This window comes from Vipera berus (genome assembly GCF_964194415.1).
Source record: "Vipera berus genome assembly, chromosome: 2".
NCBI lineage: Eukaryota > Metazoa > Chordata > Lepidosauria > Squamata > Viperidae > Vipera > Vipera berus.
The window spans coordinates 165496913-165505712 of record NC_138203.1 but is presented as its reverse complement, the minus strand read 5'-3'; the positions used below and the strand labels follow the sequence as shown (position 1 = coordinate 165505712).

At 41.2% G+C, this 8800-nt stretch overlaps 1 long non-coding RNA gene across 1 annotated transcript in view; it reads right to left on the bottom strand.

Moving 5' to 3' along the window:
- LOC308661986 overlaps nt 1-8800 on the bottom strand; it is an 87960-nt gene that overhangs the window by 39978 nt on the left and 39182 nt on the right. The window lies entirely within an intron of this gene.

Here is an 8800-nt window from a genome sequence, read left to right as displayed (position 1 = left end):
TTATTTGTTGTTATGTAAAATACATATCTTATTTACAAAATAAATAATACAAATTAATACTAAAAGCAATCAGTAAAAAAATATATTACGTTCTAGTTTCCCTCTCATTGTACCAAGATGGTGGTTATATTGGTTTATAAACATTAAAATTGATTCTGGTTGCTAGCTTTACATTAAGATAAAAACTAATCTCAAGTATTTGAGCGTGCCTTGTGTAAATAAAATATATGGGGAACCCATTCTTGCTTATATTTAATCAAACTTCAATTCTGTATGTGTACTGTGAATTTGCCATTGCTGCATGTTCCCCAGGTTTGGTTTTCCAATCTGATATTGTTGGCAAAGGGAACTGGGTTTCATGGAGGAAGAAAGGCATTTTAGCTACTTGGAGTGGGAAAGATGCCTCCAGATTTTTGGGACTCCAAACTCCATAATGAGCAATATGCCACTGGGTGGCTGGGATTGATGGAAGCTGTGATTTAGTACAGTACCTATGGAGACACTTATGGGTGGGCCCGTCTGATGTAGCAAGCTTCCAAAGCATTCCTGGGATGTAGAATTTTTCCATTCAGAAGAAATCATCCTTACAGTTACTGCCTGGAAGCAATATGTTAAGTTCTTGATGACAGGGTGGGAGGCGCAGCAATCTTATTGTGTGCCAACACACCACATTGCCTCTGAATTTCCTAAATGACTGTAGCCGTGGAGAAGCAAACAACCAAGCTCAGAGAGCGCCGACTTTGCAGTTCCTAAATGACTGCTAAATAATAGCCCTCTTCTCATTTTGCACAATTTGCTTATCTGGGGCCTGTGACATTAAAAGGCATTTGGCTTGAGCAGCTATTTGCCAGTGCTGCCTCTTCGGATGTGTAAAATAGCATCTGATTATCACCTTTAGCGTTAATGCCCAGTGATGGTGTTGTCATCTATGAGTACTGGCATATTAAAGAAATAGCCTGGGAGAGCATAATTCTTTTCATGGGTCATCATTTTTGAGACGGAGTCCTTGGCTAGATGCTGAATTGGTCCATAAGGTTTTGTAATAAAGCCTTGTCAATGATTTATTTTTTGGAGGCAGTTATGCAGAGCAGTCTTCAGTTTGCAAGCCCTCAGTGCAAAGTCTATTCCTGTTCCAACATAAAGTAGCATAGGGAAAATCCATATGCGTTATTTTACTGGCAAACAGGGTTTTAAGAAGCTGTCGGTGAAGCGTCCAGGAGGCAAGAGTAAGTAGGAAGTTGCCCAACTGCTGGTTTGGGTTCTAGAGCTTTATAAGATTTAGAACTCAAAACTAGTGGTTTTTTGATCTCCCAGCCTTTTCAGCCCGTGTTAAGCTGAAGCAAGAAAATTTGGAAGAAAGGATTTGTAGAAAAGGGTGAAGGGTAGAACAGTAGAAGAAAGAGACATTTTTAAAGGGGAAAGAAAAGTGCAAAAAAAAAGTGTCGTGGGAGAGATTTCAGATTTTTTTAGTTGATACCCTTGTGAACATTAAGGCTGTTTGATTAAAAAAATAATGGAACACAAATTATGGAATTGTGCCCTTAAAAGGCATAAAATAGATGTTAAAAGAGAATTATTTAAACAAGCTTTTCAAATAATATGCCTTAGGCATAGATATCAGAGCTGCAAAATCCATTGTTCTTCAATGTATATATTTTTTTCACTAATCCTGATTTCACAGAAGAGAAATCAGCTGGACTAACCACACTTGGCCAAAACATTGTCCTCCATAATTCTATAAAAAATAAGTAAGTGTCACACTCCAAAAAGGAAATAGCAGCAGTTGCACAGACTGCCAATGGAAAAAAAAATCCATGCATGAGGACCAGATGATCTTTTGCTAATTAGTCTCTCTGCATTGGAGTTTTTGGATATGCGCTGAATTCCAGTTTATTCAAAGGAGGTAAATATCTAAATTAGTTAGTCTAGCTGTACTGATTTAATTTAGAATTCTCTGTGTTTATTATTTTGCTTTCCATTGTTTTTCATTTCTCAATAAATTTGCTCATCTGTAGATTGGGCTTCATCGATTTCATATCGGAATTTCACATTAACCTGTAGAGAAGCTATACCCTGCTACGTAGCCATTCCTTGTATTTTGGGAGTGGCATAAAATTGGTTAAGTTCCATATCTCTGGGCTTTGGGCAGGAAGAGCCAGAACCCCTTCCTTATACTATAGTTGTGTAGAGCTGGGTCAGACAGAGGATCGAAGGGCCAAGATATCTCCACTGAAAGGCTAAAGGGGATCTAGAGACCCAGCCTGCTTGCTGGCAGCTACGGAAAGGATTTTTCATTGGGGAATCCTTGGAGGAATTTTAAATTGCACTCAAACGCAGCTGTTTGTAAGGAGGGACTCTAGGCAGCAGTCACATGTCGAAACCGTTCACTGTTATATTTTAATATCTGCAAAAAGAAACGACTTGTGAGTATCTTTTTTAACTTTCTATAAAGGCTTCTCTGGGACAGGTTTGAGTCTCTTGTATTCAAGATGACCAGCAGAGGCCGCTGAAGAGCTATGTTGGAAGTGATGCCAGAACACATTGCCTTTTGCCAAAGAATAGGTCAGCATAGGAACCATTATGTTTGCTCTTAGCAAATATTTTAAAAAGGCAGGCTGGAGGAATAATATGTGGAGTTTTGTTATGCCTTCATTTTTATTTATTTGTTTATTCTTTTTCTTTCGCTGACAACAAATGTTTCCCCACATGTGGGGGTCCTTTGAGCTCGGTTATTTGCTTGCAAACTTTTCACTACCAAACTAGGTAACATCATCAGTGCTAGAAGAGAGCATGGATTGCTCTTTTTATATACCAGTGGTTTTCCCTAACAGTGTGGATATGAGGGTTCTTGGTGGTTCCTTGATGGGGCTCTTGTTTATTGTTAGCTTGTCTGTCTGAGTTGCTAGTTTCTTGATTGGGATAATGTTTGCTCCTTGATTGTTGGTCTAGTGCAGGGGTGGGGAAACTTGGCTCTTTTATGACTTGTGGACTTCAACTCCCAGAATTCCTGAGCCAGCATGGCTGGCTCAGGAATTCCGGGAGTTGAAGTTCACAAGTCATAAAAGCCAAGTTTCCCCACCCCTGATCTAGTGTTTATCTTGGCATTAATCTTGCTCATTTGGGTGTTGATAACTAGTGAAGTGGTGTTTAGGTCTTTTTCTTTCCTTTTACGCTTTGTGAATGGTAGGCAGATGTTGTTTATGCCTATTGATAGCTGATTTGTCTGAGTGTCAGGATTCCAGAATTCTCTATACGTTTGGACTTGGCTTGGTCTAGGATGCTCATAGATTCCCAGTTGAAACTAGGGTTAAGTCTGATGTGCTCTGCTAGTCCATGAACACGAACTAGCAGTCAGAAGACATGATGAAAACGCCTTCATTCCACAATACAAGGACAGACTAACAGACTTACCCTGGTATATAACATAAGAGAAAATCCAACTCCCTTTTAGCCCTGATGTTACTAGTTTGATGTTGAAATGTCTGCAGGAAAACAAATGTTCTCTTCTATAATTTTTCTCATATATCACATAGTTGCCTCTCTTTGTTCATTTACAAACATGCCGCTTTCAGTGACATTGAAGCCATTAAATTGCAGCAACATTTTATACATTGTGCAGGAAAAATCCATTATCCAAAGGTGATCCAATCTTTACAGGAAAGGCAAACGGTGGGGAAGGAAGTGGAGAACAGCAGCTCTTCAGCCACTTGGTGGGCCTAGCAAAACCAGCACCAAGAAAGCCGCTTCTCCTGGTTTTTCCCTTCTTTTTCTGCCATTGGGGGATGGATGACAGGAGAGAAGGGATGGAGAGAAGCTGGGGAAGGATCCTGTGCTATTATCTCTGTGATCCCACTCAAGGAGAAAAGTGACAGAAGACTGCTCTCCCTATTTTCTATGGAAGGACGTGGAACCTGGACATCCTGGATCTTCTCTTTCTCTCCCCACTTCTTCTGTCACCTGTGAGTTGGCGAGAGTGAAGAGATGGCACTGGGAGAGCTGAAACAGCCTGAAAATCAGTAGGCATATCTGCAGCCAAGACACATGGAGCCAGTTCTGTTGTGCTTCAGGCAGACTGGATGGGGAAAGACCACTTTCAAACTAGAACAGAAAAAAAACATGACTTCATTATGGGGCAAGGACGAGCTGAACACAGCATTGTCTGTTTCAGTTGCAAGAATCCTTTTACCAGCCTGAGGTTAATAGTTGTGAGGAGGAACGCTTTGATCTGCATTCGAGAGCAGTCACGCTGAGTCTTCATGTAGGTGCTATCTACCCTCCTGCATGTGAAACGCATCCTGTGGGCAAATCATCTATTACTGCCTTAACAGGTGGGCTACCAGAGAAAGGCTGCAAAAACCTGAGCCAGATGACAGGCAAGAGACCCAGACGTAGCTAGCATTTGGAAGGTCACATTAAAAGCTATGTCATACAGTCTGTGTTTGTGTAATACTCTGAACTGAAAAATTAGATTTTCGTTTAGTACTGTGTGAGCCAAGCAACTGTAATCAATTTATAATTCAGGGGATTGTGTGAAGCCAGAAAACTGATGATAAATTGAGTTAAGGAGGATCTGTGTGTGATTGGAACAGGCACAAGAGGGCTAGAGAGAATGCCCACATTGCCAACTTATTCGTGAAGCCATCTAATTCCTCAGTGATAGCCAAATCTGGCCCTAGTTTCTGCCTCGCTTTACCTTTCCAATAAGCAACCAAGTCGGAAGATCATTTAAAAGCAGTTTATTAGGATACCGTGATAAAATGGGATCTCCCAAGGAAAAAAAGAGAACCCCGAGACACATCTGACATTCCTTTTTATAGTTAACACAACAAAGAAAATACAAGAGGGAAATTAAATGGACAGGACAAAAGTAACCTCTCCCTTGCATAGGAAATCAGTTACATGTAGTCAAACATGTTACATGTTTGCATCCCATATTATCCCACATTCATTAAAATGAGGTCTGACGTCAAAAGGGGTGTAAATTGTAAGGAAAAGGGTTGTTTAGAGTGCACAAAAGAGATAACCCAGACCCCAATTTGTACAAACTAACTTTTTCTTATCTGGAGATAAGTCTCCAGCCAGTTTATCTTGTCAATTTAGGGATGTTAAAAGCTATTTCTACATTCCAGTTTGTAATGAGCCTAAATATCATTTTAAAAGAGAGACAATAACTCAAATTAAAATACAAAATATCTATGTTAGTTAAAACAAATTACAAAATCCATGTCACCTGCCCCTCATCAGTCAGGATCAAATGTGAGTGGCTGCCCTTTGGGTATCCTGAGTGCTAAAGCTCAGTGTTGAGGGACGCGGTGGCTCAGGACACTGAGCTTGTCGATCAGAAGGTCAGCAGTTTGGCAGGTCGAATCCTGAGTGCCACGTAACAGAGAGAGTGCCTGTTACTCGTCCCAGCTTCTGCCAACCTAGCAGTTCGAAAGCACGTAAAAATGCAAGTAGAAAAATAGGGACCACTACGGTGGAAAGGTAACAGTGTTCCGTGCACCTTTGGCGTCTAGTCATGCCGGCCACATGACCACGGAGACGTCCTCAGACAAGCGCTGGCTCTTTGGCTTTGAAACGGAGATGAGCACCGGCCCCTAGAGTTGGAAACGACTAGCACGTATGTGCGGGGGAACCTTTACCTTTTTAAGGCTCAGTGTTCAGGCATGCCCTGTATACCTGTATACCACAGGGTCTTGCACTATCTGCTACATTCCTGACTTCCTGCTCTGTATGCCCTCTCTGGAATGGACTTTCACCTCTAAGCCTATTGGAAAATCAAGCAGCAATGAAGTGAAAGCAAGCTCAGTATCAGCTGCCTGAATACGGTGACTTGTTGCTCCCTGTGTGGGACTTTCTCATCCCAGGCTCTCTTTGGTATACCGTGTGAATTCCATCTTTAGGTAAGGGGAAGTTTTTTAAAACAATAGTTCCACACCTCAAGCAGAGTTTGTCATGTAGTTACAGTCTCTAACAATAGGCAATTTCGAGAAGCTGCAGCCCCAGAGAGAATATATATCAGAGATTTGTCTTTCTCTTTCCTTTTCTCTTTTTTTTCTCCATCTCATACAGCCACCTATTTAATCTTAGATGAATCACGGCAAAACCCATAAAACTATTGTACACCCTTACACAGGAACATCACTCTTCCCAACATAGCTCCATAATATCCCATCAACTCTGTATTCACTGATTCATCTCCATCCTAGCCCAGTGCTTGGAGGAAGACTCACCCTTCCAGAAAACCAAGTAGGAGCCCTCAAGGTCTCAGGTGGAAAGTTGTTCCAAAGGGCCAGGAGAGTTTCAAACAATCCTACCAGATGACAACATTTAAGGGAAGGGATCTGGAGTACATGTATCCTATACAGTTCGGAGGGACAGGGAGAGGTGGCCCCGCAGATAACCTGGGCCTAGGCTATTAATAGCTTTAAAAGTGAAAACCCACATCTTAAATTATACCAGAAAGAGAATGGGAGCTAGTTACACAACAGTGGTGTAAAATGGGCAAACTCCTGGATGCCCTGAAGTGCACATGTTGCTACTGAGGGAAGTCAGCTCCCCAGAAAAGGAAATATTAAAAGGGCAGGAAAATACATTTCCTAAAAAGATATTTTGGAACCAGGAAAGCAGGCCCAGTTTTCTTAATAGCCTCTGGTCTCCTCCCCAGGAGGAGAAAACCAGTTCTATAGACATGCAAATGTGAGCCATCAAGAAGGTTGGAGCCAGGAGCTTAGGAAGACAAAGCCCTAACAACTAAATACTCCAGCCCCAGGAAAGCAGGATATAACCTTTGGACATAATAGGATTGAAACACAACCATCAAGAATACCAGAAAGGCACACCAGACTCAGGTCAGAATATGTGACACAGGAAATACAAAGCCTGAAACAGGAAATAACCAAACAATAGAGTCCAGGGGGTATAAAAACCCACTCCCCACATGTGCTCAGTCCTTTTTCTGCTGGATCCATCTTTCTGTCTGGCTTTCCCCTGCAATAAAACTGTAACCTTCTTCCTAAAGCAGTCGCTATGTTGTTTATCCCTGGCTTGGATGGAACCATGATGAAGACTTTTCTTCCAACACTATATTGTGGATCAGTTATAGCTTCCAAGTGGTCTTCGAAGCTCCATGAATCTCTCTGATAGGATGAAAAAGTTTTAAAACTGACTTCTGCAGTAACTTTTATACACCTGTAATTACTGTTGTATCTTAGCTTTTTATTTTTTCTTTCAATGTTAAAAGGCAGATACAGCATCTTGGAAATGAGGAATTTCCAACCCCCATTTATTAGCAAATTCAAGACTATCAGGTTTGAATCATTTTCTTTCCAGGTTTCTTGTCACCTAGACCAATTTGCGTTTTATGAAACAAGCCACCAATGGACGTACCTCCCATCTCTTGATTGTTTATGTTGAATATTCCTCCTATTACCCCACCCCCCCAGCCATCCCCTCATTTCTCACAGATAGTTTCTCGAGAACTATGCACGGTAGCCTGTGCAGAGGTTTTATTTATTTTATTTATTTTATTTTAATCCCATTTATATCCCGCCCTTCTCCGAAGACTCAGGGCGGCTTACAATTTAAGCACAAACCAATGTGCTTAGCAATAGCCTTCATTCTATGTATATGCCTGCTTATTAGGGTTTTCACCACCCCCCCAAGCGGCATTATTACAAAGTCAGCTTAATTGCCCCCAACAATCTGGGTCCTCATTTTACCTACCTCGGAAGGATGGAAGGCTGAGTCAACCTTGAGCCTGGTGGGATGCGAACCTGCACTAATTGCAGGCAGCTGGTGTTACTTTAAGGAGGCATTAGCCCACTGCTCCACCAAGGCTCCTTAATGATGGGATTGACTGGGGTTGAGGATAAATCATGTTCAGAAAGTAAAAAAAAAGTGCATTGAATTAGAGCAACTTCTTTTGCAGACGTGAACTCAAAGACTGTGACAAATTATGACTTTTTTGAGTGAAACATAAAATTAAGGTGTGTGTGTGTGTGTGCATGTGTGTTTGCACGCGCCTTTGAGTCAGTGCTAACTCCTGGCAACTGCCTGGACAGGTTCCTGCAGTTTTCTTAGTAAGATTTTCAAAAGTGATTCGTCATTGCCTGCTTCCTAGGGTTAAGAAAGAACAACTTGCCAATGGTCACCTGGTGGGCTTTGTGTCTAAGGCAGGACTAGAACTCATGGTTTCGCAGTTTCTACCACCACATGAAAATGACTCTAAAAAAGATATAAGATACATCAAATTACCAATAGTCAGGTCAAAAGCATAATCCTTTCCAATTTCATAATGCTACAACTTGGATACATTGATAACATTTGTCCATTTCTCTCTGAATGTTTAATTCTGGTGCTAAAGGGTAAGAGTTTAGTGTTGTAGAAGTGGGAAGCTTGTTTTTTTCAGATTCCCATCTTTTAAATTTACTCAGGAGATTTGGAGAATCGTCCGGAGTATTACATTAAGGTAAAACACAAACAAGGTCTAATTGAAATTGCCTTCATTCCTTGGCTCACAGCCATAGTCTAAAAGGGTTAAGAAAAGTCACAGTGTGCCAGCTGCTCCTCCTTGTTGCTAATCTGTGGAGAAATTGTGTATACAAAATGCCCTCAGGCATTAAGGTCTGCCTAACCTTAATGCTCCACCCCTATTAGAGCAAACACCAATAGTGCAAATAAAGTTCTGCAGACTAATAAGTAGTTTTATGTCTCTGATTGGACATAGAGTCATCTGTGTGGACAGTTTCTCGTATTTCCAAACTATAAGCACGATCTCTAAGGAAACACTTGGTAGAAA